This window comes from Kryptolebias marmoratus, linkage group LG9, assembly GCF_001649575.2.
Source record: "Kryptolebias marmoratus isolate JLee-2015 linkage group LG9, ASM164957v2, whole genome shotgun sequence".
Classification (NCBI taxonomy): Eukaryota; Metazoa; Chordata; class Actinopteri; order Cyprinodontiformes; family Rivulidae; genus Kryptolebias; species Kryptolebias marmoratus.
In genome coordinates, this window is record NC_051438.1 from 19,269,698 (window position 1) to 19,287,854 (window position 18,157).

An 18,157-nucleotide genomic window follows, 5' to 3' on the forward strand; every position below is an offset into this window, starting at 1 on the left:
GTTTCCCTCTAAAAGCCAGCAGCCACCAGATCTTCTCAGCTCTGCCAAACATCTTTATCTACCTCGCTTCATATCTGATAGATGCCCAGACATCCAAATTCCTGTCTGAGACGTCGCAGGCTTATAGGAACAGTGAAAGCATGCAAACTTTTCCCCAATGATAAAGCTTCATCCCTCTGATAACATTTGTTATCACTCAATCCATATTGCTAACTTTTGAATTTGGGCTTCTCTTTAGATTTGCATAAATGTCTGTGCCAATCAGCGTGACGCACAATCTGACCCAAATCTGTAGCAATTACAGAGAATGTATCGGTAGTGTGCTTACTTGTTAGGAAAACTTTTAGCTTATTGTGTTGGGGATTTTTTTTATTATTATTTAAATATTGTATATAAAAAACTGACATTTTATTGAAATTTTCCTTTTATTTTACAAAAAAATGTACAAACCTTTGGATGTAAGACTCAGAAATTTTAAATGAAGCACACAATAAAAAATTTGTATAATTTGTATGATGTCAAAAGCCCTATTTGAACATAAATTGTGCTGAGTCAAGGTGTGCAAAAAAGTTTTCATCAGCAGACGTTTTGTGAGGCCTAAATACAAAAAGGAACAGTCCAAACGGTGCAACTGTTCTGCACATAAACCACCTGCAGGCCGATCTCTTTTATTTCAGGCATTCGTGAACCAGCGCAGTTTTAAGGAGTTTATTCGTGTCTGGCTCACAGTCTGAGACAACCAACTGCACCGAAAGGCAGCAGCTGGCAGCTACTTATATCAGCGCTGATCCTCAGACACAACAGACAGCCAGAGAACAAACAGGCAAATCCTCAGAGCTGCTCAACAAAAGGGATGTGTTTAAAACTTGAAATGCCAAAACATGTGCAGTTGGAGTGGCGAGATTAGGCACAGACACAGTTACATAATGTGGAAAAAGCAGCATAATCCGCTTCTTGGATTCTATTGTGCAAGATATTGTTGCATACACGATAATGAAAAAAATCAATATGGAGTAAGGGCTTTTTTTAATTGTAAGGTGGTGTGTGTTTGTTTTTTACAAAGTAATAAAAATTGCAGAATGAGTAAATTGTTGGTTGGTTAGTTAGTTAGTTAGTTAGTGCTAACAGACTGTCCTGTATCTCACTGCACAACTTTGAAATAAAACATTAATATTTGTTGGACTTTGATATATTTTACTTTTTTTTTTCCATAATCAGTTTAATATTTTGGAGGGAAATCTGTTCCTGGAATGGTAATTGACAGTTGAGTATACACATTCTAATTTGTGAAATGTCTAAAAATTTCAAAACTTCTGCAACCAAACTCTTCTTAATCCTACAGATTTATTTATTTTTGGTACAAATTATACATCAAAACGTAGGAATGTGTTTAGTCAGTGTGTTTTTTACTGCTATAGGACTTAAAGTTTTTTCTCAAAACCCCTCAGAGTGCAGAGAGTACACAGCCAAGCTCCCATAGACTTCCGTTTTAGCTCAAAATATTCTCTTCCGAACACTAAGGGGTCTTTTTAACTTGTCATATCTCCAGTCATGTACACTGTAGAAACATATCAATTCACAAGTGTGACCATCATTGTCTTCTGCCATAAATGGTTTAAGGGTTTGTAAGATCCGACTTGCAGATTTTTTGCACAGCAACTGTTTGAGGCTTAGTTTTCTAGTTTTCTTAGTTTGAGCTGATCAGCATTTGGCTTCAACACGAGTTTGATTCCTTGGAAACTTTTAACTTGTGTGGACTCCAAACAACTTCAGAAATGGGTCATTTCAGTCAGTCCAAATTTAATTAACAATCTTACATTGTCCCATCTGCACCCAGCTTCATCAATTATTACTTCCTGCCTCCATCCTCAGTTATCCAGGATCAATTAAATATTCATAAGGACTGTAATGATTAACAATATGTTTTGGGCTAATCTCTATGCAAATTAGAGAAGCTTTGTAAGAGATAACGCAATTTCGAACTTATCTGCACACGCTGCTAAATACTTTTTTATCGATTTCTTAAGGGTTTCGGTGTGGAGAGGGCCGAGCTTTTATTTAGAGAAGGATAACTGTTTTATGCTGCATTGGTAGGTTATAGTTACAAGGACAAACACATTTTTCTAAAATCTGTCTTCATTTTGTAACACATCTTGAGAAGAATGAAGCTTCAAAATTGACAATCTGAAAGATACCAGTTTCAGCCCTAAACACAGAGAAACCTCTAATAAACAAGCTATTTCAGCTATTTCTGGATATATTTTTTTTCCTTTTTTTGGTACAACTTTTGTGAAACATTCGTTAACATCTGTCAAGTGGTTCGTGAGATATTTTGCTAACAAACAGGGTTGACCTCAGCAGTTAATGGGAAAGTTTAATGTATAGAGCTTGCATAATGAGCAGCACTTGGAGTATGAGTTGTAAATGACAACCACATCAGATGACGTAACATCCATCTTAAAACAAAAGGCAATCTCCAGTTCAGACGCATCTCTTACTGTGTCGTGATGAGACTTATACCTTAAGATGAAATTCACTCGACTCGCGGTTGCATGTCCCCAACAGGATTAGCAGTCTTCACACGCCACCTCGGAGTCCCACCTTCCTTCTTAGACATTCAGTCCTGTGGACACATTGAGCCCTGGAGTCCCGGTTTAGCACCTTCCTGCATACAGAGAAAGGTGAGGTGGCAAGAAATCCCAGCATGCTCTCATCGCCTCCGTTACCGAGTGGCACCATTTTGTAGATCAGAAGTAAATATTCAAAAACAGAAAGGGTTTCTGTATCCCTTTTTTTAAAATACTATTTGAACCCATTACGGGGTGAACATTGACAGGCCTAATGGAGATCGATCTGGCAATAGGTTGAAAATGCATGTCAGGGGTGAGATGCACTGAACATGGCACATTCGCTCCATGAGGAAAGCCAATCAATAATGATCTGTGTTAGGGAAATGCCGAAGGACACCGTCTGTGGAAGAGGAAGGGGGTGGATTTTAGAGCAGGACTGACAAAAGCACAAAGACCCCCTATCAGCTCTCCCCTCAGCATTAAGTTGTCCTGTTTTTCCTAACAGAGCAGCCAACCTGTCACAGAGGAACTAATTAAGTTGGCAACAATCCGTGCAGTTCTGCCACAATTAGGCGACTACGACATTTGCATTTAAAAGCTGTCTGAGGCTAATTCAGCTGATGAATCTTTGACTCATCCACTGTACTCATCAACATCAGTTCACCAGCAGGCCTGACAAAATTAGTTTCTTCCATCTTAATTTTGAAGAAATGTAATTTATTTTGATGCGAAAAGAGTGACAAAAATACTGAAATGCTAGAATTATTTTTGTTTCTTTGTTTTGAGTCACTGCCAGAAAAATAAGTAATCTGCAGACAGCCATACAACTTTATAACCATCTCTGCTGGTTAGCTAAGCAACTTTTTTGCCTAAGTTTTTAAAAAGACTTTTAACAAATTTATTATTTTTGGCCTACAAGTTAAAAAAGAGGAAAAAAATCATCTTTATAATTATCACCCACTGTCAAAAAGAAGCCCTTTTAAAAAATTAACTGTATCTGCTTATGTCTGTGTTTGTTTGTCTGTCTGTTATCAAAATAGCTCATGAACCACTGGGCTGCACACTTTTGCATGACAAACTTTGTTTTATTTGTCACTATTTTTGGAATCTATTAACATCCATGTTGGTACGGATGTCAGTTTCCTGACGCTGCTGAATGTGTCAGTCTGCCAGGAGTTAAGCACGTTTTTGGATTCACCGGACCATCGAGATGTAGTCTAACTAGAGACTGGGCTGGAAGCTGGAAGTTGAAGCCACAAAGTGCAAACACCCCTTAGTGGCTGGCTGCAATAATGTTTTTAAAGTCTTGTCTCTCCATCTAAACAAATTAGACTATTTTTTGACAAAAAATAAATGAAAACAGACATCAGATGATTTTTGTTGTTGTTGTTGTTTTAGGTCTTGATTTTGGATGATTCACGTAGTTCTCACCTTGCTGCTGTGTTCAAATGTGCATTTTAAAAATATGTGTAGTTTCAATTAGTTATTTGAGGCTTTGAGAAAAGTCTCATGCTACACTGTGACAGTGTGATAGACTGTCAGCGAGTAGGGAAGGTGCAGGCAGGACATTTATACCAAAAGTACATTCCCATGTCCTCAGTGTGCAGATGCTGGCTCCTAAAATACTAACTAGCGGTTCCCCAAAAATGGTTATTTTGCCTTTAATTTTAAACATCAGGAATTGGCGCAGCTGCTTCATCCATTTTATTAACGTTGGACCAGTCACACTAACCAGGTGGACTGATACATTCAGCAGTCTCAGGATCTTGACATTTGTGCTTAAAGACAGATGTCCAGTTGAGAAAACAGCAACAAACAGAACAAACAGAGTCATGCAAAAGTGCAGAAGTTTAAGATGAGCTAATGTATTGCTGAGAAAGACTTATTTATGAGGCTGAAAAGCTACAAAACGTGGGCCGGTTTGGCAATTAACTTAGCCTGGAGGAAGACTGGAGGAAGACTTTTTCCTGTTTCTCCAAACTCTCCTTGCTCTATAACTGATGTCATGGCTGGTAGGGTAATAACTACTGATAACTATTTGATAGAACATCACTTCAAATATCACCAGACTATCCCTTTAATAATGACAATTAATTTCCACCATAACAAAAGTTCCTCTGGCCGTGAATTATACCTGCCAGTGCTATGATGCTGAAAACACTATCTCACTACTAATTACGACAGGCTGTCAATCAACCGACTGTTGGAGCACGCTTTTTTTGTGCAGGAAGCTTATAAAACATACGTTTGAAGCTAAATGCAAAGGACAGCGACACCGTGAGGCCACAGGGGATGATGGGAGGAGGAGGAGGAGGATGGATGCGCGCGGCTCGGGTTCGGGCACTGGAGCAGCGGTGAAACCGATCCCAGCTGCCGCCGTTGTGGGGGGTAGAGAAATAGAAATCCCCCCCCCCCTCCTCCTCCTCCACGCCCCTGCCGTGGGTTGGTCACGTGTCCTGGGGGAGCGTTTGGTTTGGGGACCACGTCAGTCAGGAGGGAGAGAGAGGGAGGGCGCCGTTTTTGCGCACAGCTGAGTTGGAAAGCAACATCCTGGAGAGGCGTCAATGATCCAAATCAACAAGATCAGCGTTTTTTTGTTGTTGTTTTGGGGCGTTGTCATAGCACACTCCACAGTCTGTGTGCGCGCGCGCGCGCGCGTGTGTCACTGCCTCGTCCAAAACTTCTCGGCTCCTGAACTGTTGTCTCCACAGCAGCGAGCGCCTCCTCGGTCCTGCCAGCTTCTTCTACAAGTCGACATCCAGAACCGAACCGAGGTAGGCTGTCCTTCTTTTCCTGTGTGTGTGTGTGTGTGTGTGTGTGTGGTGGTGGTGGTGAGAGGGGATCCATGGAGGAACGGGCGCAGTAGGAGCCGAGGTGACTGAATGATCGATTAGTTTGTAACAGTGTGCAGCAGAACAGAGTTATCAGGCAGATCACTGTGATACTTGTGCACAAAGATCTTCTGAAACGTGCAGCATCAGAACAATGCTCGACTCATTCCAAAACAGCAGATGTGCGTTTACACATGTCTAATTTGGTGTTGCACATTTTACATTTAAAAGTAACCCATTTATTGCCAATAAATAAATAAATAAATGTACAAATTTGGTGCTTTTCAAGAATGAAACAAACTACTTTAGTCTTATTTTGAGTGTTTTTCTTCCTTGTCCAGCACTCATCAGTGTTTTGATGCTGAGGGTTTAACCTGAGCCGACTCCCACAAAGAGACTCTGTCAAAGTTATAAATGGATGTTACATTTTTAAACATCACTGTACAGCAGAGGAGAGGGCCCGGTGTGATCGTAAATGTCACTGATAGATGGAACAGGAGTCCACAGACCCCATGGGGGCTGTGGCATCAGTTTGTCGGAGTTAGAATTGTTGAGACGGTGCCGGTGGTGACAGTGGAGACAAAAATGACTTGGCCTCTGGAAAGCAGAGCGTAAAATTTCAGCTCCTCATCAATAATGCATCCTTTCCAAACAATGCAAAGGCAGGAAAGTGGAGTCCAGTGGCAAAAAGTGCTGCTTCTCTTCTTCACTCATTTCAATTATTTGTTAACTAAACCAACGACAAACCCCAGAGTGTGACAATCTGGCTGATCTGGCTGGAGTGGAATATGATGTTATGTTTAGTAAAATGGTGTTGGCCTTATAAAAACATGATTTATGGACCCACTCTATTTTTGCTCCCTTGTTAGTGAATGATCAAAGTGCTTAATGAGGCAGGTCTCAGTGCATGAGGAGGGGGTTGACACTCTCAGAGACAAGGCTGCTAGTTGGGTGAATCCAGCTGACACCCTCATTCATCAAGCATCTACAGGGTGCTGCCTGCTTTTTCATTCTATCTATGCCTTTCTCTTATTTTCAGTCTCCCTCACGCAACTCCCGCCGCTCCCTCGGATGATAATTATTGAGACATTATAATGATGACAAGAGCAGTGGCTTTTATTCAGTAGGGAGGAAAGAGTGTCAGTGTCTGCGTGCTGGGAAGATTACAGTTGTGACAGACGGTTGGATAGAGGATTGGAAATCATTGCAGCAGCAGCAATGACTTCCCAGAATAGTTCAGTAGCGTACCTGTTCGGCTTTGTGTGTCTGTGCTGGTGTGGAACTCCCTTCTCAATCAAATCGAATGATGGCAGCTCTTTTTGTGTTTTTGTTGTGTTGTTTGCAGAAAACCACAGAAGCATCGAGGACTTTAAGCTAGTGTCTACTGTTAGAGACAAGCTGGCAAATGAAATTTGCAAGGGAATGCAAAATGTCTCAAAATGTTCCTTAGGTTCTCAATTTTCTTGGGTGAATTGCAGAGGGTCACAGTCATGTTGTCTCAATTTTGAAACAAACAAACAAAAAAAACAATATTTTCTCAAAATAGTCACAAAGTCATCACAGGTGTATCTAACATGTCTCGAACCCTTCTCAATTTAGTTTCTGCAATTCTAGAGTGCTTGAACTGTGTTTTGAGCTCTCCTTATGACAGGAAACATCAGAGATTACAACCCTGGATGTTCATAATTCATAATTCTAATGAAACCAGTTAAAATCTGCCTGTCTATTTTAAATATGCACTTCAGTAGATTTCATCATAGATTTATTGACTGCCAAGCTGGGTAACAAGGTGGGTCACGTTGGGTACAGTTTGGGTGGAGGTGAGCAAAGAAATAATGTGTATGACGTAGAATGCGGTTTTCCAAGCCATGCACACACATATTTCTGCAGTTTTGAGCCTCCAATTAGTCTTCAACAGTCGCAACACAGTGAGATACTGGCTTTAGAAACATTTTAAAACTAATATTTGGATACATTATTGTGATACCTGATACATATATTATTATATTTCGATATTTTAAACCACTGCTGGGGGATAAATCCAGTATTGTTTATTTTTTTCTTTCTGAAACAAGTTAATTTATTAATTCATCGTCTCTGAAAGCTTGTTAACTTCACTGGATTCTCCACGCTGCCCTCTCTTTTGATAAAAAAGGGAGGCCACTAACCCTTCCTACAGTGCAACTTTACAGCCTTTGTAAGTGAACCCTTGGTTAAAATTTAATAACCAAATCATAATAATACAAAATTACAATCATTTCTTTTCAATTTAGTACCATCACATACTCTGAGGATAACAGGAATCAAACTGATTTTTTGCTCACTGTTGACCATAGTTTTTGCTTTTTGAGAGTGTATCTCTAAACAAGTTGGTCACTTCATCCTCGTATTATTCAGGCAGAACAGACATCCCTCATGAAAATGTTTTTATTTTTTAACTTAAGCCAGTTTCATTCTAAATAACATGTTTCTTGAAGAATCTGCTTCTTAGACATGTTTTCATGGGGCCCTTTTAAACAGCAGGGGGCCTGACAAGTTATTTTGGTGGTTGGGATGGTCTTTAGCTTCCTGTGGAGAAGAAAGAAGAAAAGAAACAAACGTGATCACAAACTTTTGTATTCTTTTTTCTTTTCAGTCTATTTGTCAGGATTTGGTTCTACCGTGTGTTTCTTTTTGTATTTAGTGTTTGATTCTGGTTTGGGTTTATTATTGTCTTCACGTTTTGTCTTGTTCCCTGTGCCTCTGTCATCATTCACTTCTCCTCAGTCTATCTCTTATCTGCCTGCCACGCCCATCTACACCTGTCCCAAGTTTTGTAATCATCTCACCTGTGCCCACTTCCCCTAATTACCTCCTGTCTTTAAAACCCGGTCATCTCCTCCACTTCCTCGCTGGTCCGTTGTCGCTGCATGCGCTGTCTGGTTGTCCCTCTTGTCTTGTGTCTCAATCTTGGATTTTGGTTATGTTTAGTTTTGCTGCCACATCAGGCTTTGTTTTCTTTTAAAGAAATTACTTTCTTTTTATTTAAAGCAATGAGTCTGCGCTCTGGGTTCATGACACTATTGCTCTTACACTTTGAATGCTTGTAACCTTACAAGATTTTTTAAAACATTATCTAACTACTGGACTCTGACTAACAAGTATCTTATATACTTTTGAATTTAATCTTCGTTATCCAAAATCACAGTTTTCACAAGCATATGGTGATATCCTATTTCATATTTTTAGTTTGACCAACATCTAGCTAACTCCTGCTTCCCATAAAACAAGAACAACAAAAAAAAATCATTTTAAAAAAATCCCAGCCATTTAAAAATACATGTGGCATATTTATTGGGTTTGGTTACACATTCTTGTCAAGTGCATTCAGAAACTGTAAACATCCTTTTAGGTAGATTTTTTTTTATTAAGTTATATATAAAACAGGAATCATGCTCATTTTTGGGGTAAAAATTTCAATTCATCATTAACCTTTGGAGTAATTCTACCAGCAATCAGTGAATAAACTGAAATAAACACATAATTTAATCATGGTTTTGACAGTGCTAGCCTTGTAAAAAGTTAAAAACAAAATGTGTAAAATAATTAAGGTAAATAAAAAGAATTTTGGTGTCTTCACGTATTCCTGGTTTTTAACAGTCAATATTATAGAAGGCTCTGTCATTGGCATGTCATGGGTATCTTTTTTTATTCATTCTATAAATTTGGACCAATGCTATAAGAAGTTAGATAACACATTTTCATTACTCTGAAAAGGTTGATAATAATATTGGCACAAATATCTGGTTACAGTTAGTCAGAGATTATTCAGATATTGAATCCCTGCAAAAACGGAAACTTGCGAATATCTATTAATAAGCTATTCTCCTCATGCATGCAAGGGTTTTCTCCGGTTCCTTCCTCCCACAATTCAAAGAAAAACATGCATGTTGGCTTAGCTGAAAAATCTAAACTGTCCATTGTTGTGAGTGTGAGCATGAATGGTTGTCTGCCTTGTTTATCTGTGTGGACCTGTAATGGACAGGTGACCTGTCAAAGGCCTCTCAGCTAATGACTACTAGAAATAGGCCCCAGCTCCCAGCAACCCTGAATAGGAGCAAGCAAGTGTAGAAAATGGATGGATGGATATTAATAAGCTGTTAAATGTTAGCTATCTTCTCTATTGGCCCCTGCATTTTTAGTTTTTGAAAACTGAACCTTTCTAGCTGCATACCAAGTAGCTTTTAATCTTTTGAAGAGCGCCTTATCCCATCTAGCTTCGCTGCATCATTCATTTTATCCATCTAATTGTGTAGACAAGACACCACAGTTTCCTTGTGACTTAATGCTTAATGTCTCATGTTACCATTTAGTTTGTCTTTTAAAGATTCAATTTAAGGTTTGGCAGGGTAATGGGTTTCTCCTTAATCATTTGTGTGATTTATGTCTGTTTACTGATTCCTCCTTCCCTATATTCCTTTAGCAAGCTCAGTAAACAAAGGTGCAGTCAGTGGAGGAAACTACGACGCAAGTAAAGTAGCAAACAGAAAGCTGCATGGAGATTAGAAAATGGTCTGACAAAGAACAGAGGAATAGCAGGAAGTATATTATTACGGAGTGACAGCAGCTATTCTGATAACTAACAGAATACAGGTGGTGTGACAGAAACTGGAAACAAGGACTACAAAGGACATTTAGTATGTAGTACATATATATAGTAGCATGACCATAAAAACAGAACGAAAGCTAAAACTTGTAACAAAACTCAATAAACCAACAAAAAAAGATAATTAAAAAATATAACAAAGACCCAAACCATGACACGCTGACACACCCTTGCCTTTTTGCCAGCTCAGTGGCAGCAACACATTGTAGCCTCCAGTCGACATCACACTAGCTTATCTCGCCGCTCATCAGGGATTTAATATTTAATTATGAGGATCTTCAAGTTCAAGCTGTTTTGGATGGCTTAAAGGAAATTTCCACCTATCTAAGAGTGGGCATCTTAGCCAAATAAGCTCACAGTTTGACCCTGGGTGAGGAGGAAGCAAGACAGATGGCTTGTGGGGGTGTTTTACTGATGTTGCAAGAGTTTCTTGTGGTTTTATCTTATTAGTGCTGTTATTAGATTTAGAAAGAGGAGAACATCAGGGAGTTAGTGCTTGGAGCAAGTTTCAAGTTAAGCTGCTTTCTTTATCACAGCTTTTTTTATATGGTTATTCTATCCTTAAACTGAGACTAATGTAAAAACACAGTGAATAAAAACGAAGGGTATACATTTGACTTTAAGGTTCAAAGGTGCTGCTTCAAAATGTTTACAGAAAAGCACGATGACAGCATCAATCCGCTGCCTTTTGGTTAATAACTGTGACAGTCTGTCAAGCTGTCATATGCAGTTGAATCTGGAGAAGCGTAGGTCTCACAGTGTTGTGCTGACAAACAAGAGGCGGACAGCGACAGGCGGTTCAGCATTTGCCTGGGCGAAGTGTTGAGAGAGCAGCCTCTCCGCTGTCATCTCATGGCAGATAAGACTCTCGAGCAGTCAGGTATTTGGACCTTGCTCGTGGGCTGCCTCTTGGCTGAAAGCTGGACCAAGCTGTCAGTCAGATTATCGTTGTGAGCTGCTGGTGGGCACACAGTCGTATTCAAAGATCTTCAAAACCTAATGCTAAACAATACCACCCCCCCATCCCCNCCCACCCACCACACACAACCACACACACACACACATACGCACACATAGGCATTTGCAACCTGCCCCAGAAGAATGAAGGGGCAAGATCAAGCCAGCGTCGTATCAGGCTCTCTTCAAATAAATCCCTCCTTTGGGAGATCGCTCCGTCCTTTATGCCCTTCATGCACATGTGCCTGCAGTTAGACTCAAACACACACACACACAAATACACATCCTCCCCCTCCTTGAAAAGGGAAGCAAAACCAGGGACGTGTTTGGCTATGCCGTGCTAAGTGGTCACTGATACTTGGTGCATTATTTATTTACTGTAGAATATAAGGTGTGAATGCATCTATATGAAAATACGTTAAATTTCAGAGTGAGATCTATAAACACTATGCATACGTGTGTGGCTAACACAACTGTATTAGTACCCATGGTAATTAAGGCTTGCTTGTCAAAAAAAATAAACAACAATAATAGTGTTTGGCATGTTTTTATTTACCCTATTGTACTAAACTGTACCGAACTGTGACCCTCATACAGAGATACATATTGAACCATGACATAGGTGTACCGTACCCCTGCTTAACATGCCTCAGCACTATCACTAGTTGTGTTCTCATCTTTCTTATGGTGTACTACAAAAACACTATGTTTGTTATGATGCTACACATCATATTTGGTCAAACATAACAAGGCAGCCTTAAATAGTAGTAATTTTAACTTTAAGGCAACTCTTCACTCTTTTTTCTAGGTGTCTTTGATATTGTAAGATTGGGCCAAAAGGCACTGAGTCACTATTAATAAATCTGTTTCAAATAATGTGTATAATAATAAGCAATATCTGAAATGACAACAGGAAAGAGGGTGCCGCTTATTTTTATTATGCACTGTGATGCAAGTAGTTCATGTTCCAGCTTTGCTACACCAGTTAATGTTTCTTTTTTTTCTTAAATAATCAAATCAAAGTTTTATGAAGCAGCTTCATCACATTGATTTTATTTTGTTTTGTCACCCGTTTCCTCAATTGTGTGCTAATTTTGGAAGCTGCTCTTCTTGACGTTCTTTTATTCTGACAGCCTCAATTTGATCTGTGAGATTTGGCTCACTGGTAAAACAGACATTGTTGCTTCTAGGTTACATGTCAGGCTTCTAACAGCCTCATTTTAGCTATTTTTCACTTTATTGCAATTTTCCTTTCGATAAAGTTTTGAATGATTCAGTAACTCAACACAAACAAAAGATTAGAAGAAAAAAAATCCCAAATCCTCCTTTCCTTTCTCTTTAATCATCTCATAATCTCACAGATTTTGCTGTTGTCTGAAAATTGAGCATTTATTTCTTTGGCTAAGTCCTTGTTAACATCCAACTCTGTAAAAACATTAATCCTTACTATTTTACATCTTCTCTCTGGGTTTGTAAATAAAAAGTCAAAGTTTGTTATGTTGCCATACAAATCCTCTGGAGTGTTTAAGTGAAGGAAAATTGTGTGATATTGACAAAAGCAACATGTCCTCCATTTAAAGGATGAAGGGGACAGCTGTGCATAATGTAAGTATCATACAGGGGCAAAGATGTTCAGTGATAATGGGAATTTTAACAGCATAAATCTTGAAATAATCATTATTCATCTAAATAGTCACTGGAGGAAAACTGCTGCCATACTATAAACTCAGAAGGATTTAGGAATGCATTAAAGTTGTTTGAAGCTTCATGGAGAAATATTACCTTATCCTACAATAAAACGACGTTATGATAATTTTAAACAGAACTTTTTAACTTTTGAGGACAGCTTTGATTGATATTATCTGCTGTGATGAAGCCTGTGCAAGTTCTAGTACTCGTTCAACACACATCCACACAATTCTAGTATCAGTCTGTAAAAATGAGTAAACCTGCTGGAGATGTTTATCACTTTCCTCCTGATTGATCTGAAAACTTTGATTTTGCTGTGCAGTTCTGCTCTGTCTCTGTTTCCATGTGCTGTGTAACCGTGCAACGTCATCACTTGTGAATTTATCACAGTGTGAAATATTGGCTATGCGGAATGAGAGTGTGTATGTGAAACTGTAAACTGAGTATCACACTCCTGGTAATAACACTTTGTCAGCATGTAGGTTGCATCTGCAGTATGGCTAAGCAATTTAAAAGCTCATTAGCAATGATGTGGAACTGTAACATCTGTCTCAATATTTAGTGGATCAGTTTTAATTATTTTGACATTCATAATTTTATACTTCAGGCTCTTGACTCTACGTTTTGGAAGACGAGTTATAACTTCTAAGCCTCTCGTGTACTACAGTGTCTGTGCCGGTGCTGTTAATAGTAAATGAGATGTGTTTTTGCTTGATTAAAACCACTTTCAAGGTTGTCAGTGTTGTTTTGTTGACATCAGGCAAACATGTGTTTAACTTGAACATAATTCAAGAGTTTCGGAACAGCCTAATTTTTTTTAATGCTGTCCAATTGTGAAATCTCAAATCTAGGAGAAGCAGTGTGGCCTTCATCCTGGTAATGGAACAGCGTACCAGACAATCAATCCTTGTGGGGTTGCTAAAAGGGTCATGGGAATTTACATGAGTTTCATGAATCTGGAGAATGCTTATGACAGTGTTTCCTGAGGCATTATGAGTGGGGTGCTGCTGGAGTAAGCAGTACCAGTGTTGCTTGTAAGGGCTATGTAGTCCCTGTATAACTACAGTGAGAGCTGTGTCTGCATTCTCGGCACAAAGTCGAGCTTGTACCCAGTACAGGTTGGACTCCACCAGGGCGGTCCCTTGCCTCCGATCATGTTTGTGGTGTTCATAGACTGGATCCCCAGGCAGATGAGAAAAGGAGGGTGTCAGGTTTGGGAACCTTAGAGTCTCGTCTCTGCCTTTTGCAGATGATGTGGTTCTGTTGGCTTTTTGGGGCCATGAACTTGAACAAGCACTGGGGCCGTTCGTAGCAAAGTGTGAACCAGCTAGGATGAGAGTCAGCTGCTCTAAGTCTGAGGCCATATTTCTAGACTGGAATAAGGTACAATGGACCCTCTGGGTTGGGAATGAGTATCTGCTTCAACTAGAGTCCAAGTGTGTGGGAGTCTTGTTCTGGAGCTGAAGATGGATCAACAGGTTGACCCTCATTTGTAATATTGATGATATTGTCCATCTGTGGTGGTGAAGAAGACGTTGAGCTGAAAGGTGAAGCTCTTGATTTCCTGGTCCATCTATGTTTCCATCTTTACCTATGGTCATGAGGTATGGATCGTGACAGAAAGATTGAGATCCAGGATACAAGCCACAGAAATGTTGTTGTTTTTTTCAGTATGGTGGCCAGGCTCAGCCTTAGAGGTAAGTTAAGGAGCTTCATCATCCAGATTAGAGTCACTGCTTTTCCGCATCAAAAGGAGTCAGCTGAGGTTCTTCTGTGCAACTGAGTAGGATGCCTCCCTACTGACAGACTAGGACAGACCCAGATTTTGCTGGAGGGATTGTGTATCTTTGCCCTGGAAAAACCTTTGGATCTCCCAGGAGGAGTTGAAGAGTGTCTCTAGGAAAAGGGATGTCTGGGTTTCCCTTCTGAACCTCTGCAACCCAACCACAAGTAAGTGGCAAAAAATGGATGGAGGTCCACGTATGTTTCTGTTGGTTCATCTAAACAAAGACAAATTTCAGAAGCAGATAAGATCCATTTGTTTTTTTGCTTTGTTTTGTTTTGTTCTTTTTTTCTTGTAAATGTGACCTTTAAATGGTCACAGTAAACCTGCTTCCTGAAGCCTCCTTAAACTGCTGAAGACAGAAACATGTTGAGATGATCCAACCTATCATTGTGGTAATATTTATCAAGTTAATTCATTTCCTTAATTTTCTTAAATTAGCAAGAAATTTTACACTTGATCTTTCCCAATTTTATTGACTTTATGCATGTTGCCTGTTTGTCTTGGTGATAACAATAGGGTACTATGATGGTGAACAAAAATAAATGCCCAAAAATATTATATCACTAATCCGAATATAATGACATGTAGTAGTTACACATTTCCCATTGGTAAAGGTTTTGCATGTTCCTGTCTGTTTACTTTATGCAAATCGACCATAAATGTTGTTCTAAAGAAACATTTTGTATAATTTTTTCATGTGAAGCAAACCTTTTTTTTTATTGCCAGGCTGAATAAACCTAAACTTTGTTAGTACCACTTTTTGATGTCATCATCAGCACATCATTAAGTATGTTAAAAACACTTATTTAAAACTCTTGAGACTAATTCCTTTTCTGTTTAACAGCAGTATTCTATACAGGAGCAGCAGAAAATCGGTTTTATTCTATAGAGAGTGAGTAAGTCAGAGTAGCTTGATTGGGAATTGAATTGAATAAGACAGAGACTTTTTGTCATCCGCTGTCATCATTTATTACTTAGAGACGCTGTAGAGGGTGTGGGTCACGGGGTTTTTGCATCTTTATCAAATTCACTGTAAAATCTTATTCAGAACCTCTGTCTCGCTGACCTCTGCTGCCAGACTGAAATGTAAGGCTCTCTACGAATAGGCATGCATATCCATCCTCGATTCCTCTTTCATCTCCTCCTTCTGCCTCCTTCCTCCTCCTCCCTGTTCGCCACTTATTGTGGCGCTCTCGTTTGGATTTATGTGACACACATACACAAGCACCCTTCCTACAAACATGATCTAAATCTCCCCTTTGTAGCTTCTAATCATCTCCCTAGCATGCCTTATATGCATTTCCCATTCAGCGCTGCCCGTTTCCAGCCAGATTATCTGTTTTGTGTCCTCCGCCGTGTTGACGAGAATGTTAATTATTAGGTTTACAGAGACAAGAAAATGTGTGTCACAAGTGTGGGATTAAATTAAAAGGTCATCACCACTTTTCCACTATCCCCTACTAATTACATAACCTCATTACGAGCCAGTTCAGCTGTCAGATTGGGTGAGTGATCACTTGTCCTTATTTAAACAACTATCTTTAAAGATAGTAAATAAGTTCTTTCGGCTGCTCCCTTCTTTAGGGGTCGCCACAGCGAGCGAACTCGCACGAACGATTTGGCAATTGTTTTACGCCGGATGCCCTTCCTGCCGCAACCTGGGCTCAAACCACCGAGCCACTGCAGCCCATACTATCTTGCTGAGGAAATTAATAGAGTCGGATGTTGTGTGCCATCTCTTTCTGGTATTTAAACTTAATGTGTAGCCTTGTATACCACCATCAGTTGCAGTAATTATAGGTACTAAAACATTCAGTAGAACTCTAATTTCACTTTCCATATTTGCTACTTTTTAATTTTACCGTTTTATTTAGGGACATAAAGAAACTTGGTACATTATGTTTGGCCAGTATCATAAATCATGGTTATTTTTTTAACTTGCAAAAACATTTTATGACTAATTATTGTGTTTTAATGAAATACCATACTAGTTTTGTTTATATATTGTGAGTAATTTGCCATGGCTGCTCGCACAATGAGTAGCACTTGGAGTATGTGTTGAGAATGACTCAGCTGCTACCATGTCAGATGTGATCTCATGTCTCATCTCATCTCTATAAAACTAACTAAATTATAACTATTTTTTGTGTTTTCTAAGGTCAGTTGGCTGTAGTTGTTGAAGTTTAAGAGGATGTTAAAAGAGCTGTCTATAATAAACAATATAATAGATGTTCATAACCTTTCCACAGAGCCCCACTTTAAAAGGTCTGAACTGTTCCTTTAAAATAGAGGTCAATGCACTGTACTTTCCTGGACTTATGTGATTTTTTTCATATTTCCAGGCTAAATCTCAGAGCGGTGAGGGATTTAAAGCTGACCTCTGGGATCAAATCAGATTTCTTTTTTCTTTTTTTTAACTAAGGCGTCACTTGTCAGCGTTTTACTTTTATATTTATGAGCACTTTCAGCCTCAGAGTTTTGACCTTTTGATCAAGAATAAGTTGTCATAGGAATTTATGTTTTATGCAAAAGAAAATCTCAACTTTTGTAAAGAAAAGTTTTGGATGTGCTGAACTCAGTATTTCCATAAAGTGCATTAAGTTTGATCCTAAAAATGAACTAAAAATGTTCGGCTCCAGCGGTCCTGCTGTCCTCCTCCACCTCTTGCTTTCTCCCACAGTAAATAGAGACTGATTGTTGCATCATGGCATTTTCAGATCCCACGATCGAATTCCCCAACTGACGGGAGAGGAAACAAGCTCTTAGAAAAGCCCAACAAAGACAGAGCTCACACAACCCCGTGCAGGCATAGCATCATGGGAAAAAAGCCAGCTCCCCACCCCCAACCCCGTCACACCACCACCATCATCATCCCACAGTATTCTGCAGCTGTGTGTGTGTAGGATGTGAGCTAAGATTTAAGAAAAATGCTTTTATTCTGCCTGTGCGTTTGTGTTTGTTTATCAAGAAAGCCCCATGACCCCCCCCCCCACACACACACACACACACACACACACACACACCACCTACCCACCCACGACCACCATCACCACCTCCCGTGAATGTGGCTGTCTGCCTGTTCTTCATATGTGCTGACTGAGATATGAAACAACAGCGATGATGACAGAGTACGAATGGTTTCAGATCGTAAATTAGGACCTTTATGTTAGAATTTGATGACAGCACCTCGGCCTTTGTGACAACATAATGTCCCCCTATGCAAGTTCATTTTTGAACAGAGAAACCTGAGCAGCTTGATGAAAGGCTGTTTGCTTTGTGTTTGCGTCTGTCTGTTAGCAAAACATCTCGTGAACCACTGGACGAAATTTAATGAAACTTGCAGAAAGTGATCACTGGAAGTACATCTACAGCTAATTAACTTTTGGAGTCAGCTTGATTCAAGTTGACTGCCACAGCCAACTGACCTTAAAAAAAATGGCTGCAACACAGTTAATGCTGCAGATATTGACTTAAACGTTTGTGTGGGAGCATCTTAGACTGATCTCCAACACGTTCTGAGCGATAATTGATACCCCTGGAACATTGCTTATATTTTGCCATTAACTATTTGGAGTTAATGGCAAAATGTCTGTCTGTTAGCAAAATATCTCATGAACTACCAGACAGATTATAATAAAGCTTTTAACAAATAATCATTAGATGTACATCTACACCTGAT

General features: G+C 39.4%; 1 protein-coding gene across 1 annotated transcript in view; it reads left to right on the forward strand.

Annotated features, from left to right (window-relative positions):
* Positions 1-5,081: 5,081 nt before the first annotated feature.
* The window catches only part of mid2 (midline 2), a 149,956-nt gene continuing 136,880 nt past the window's right edge, over positions 5,082-18,157 (forward strand). Inside the window, exon 1 of the mRNA XM_017434339.3 lies at positions 5,082-5,344. The gene's annotated coding sequence lies outside the window, so the exon portion shown is untranslated. The remainder of the gene's footprint in view (positions 5,345-18,157) is intronic.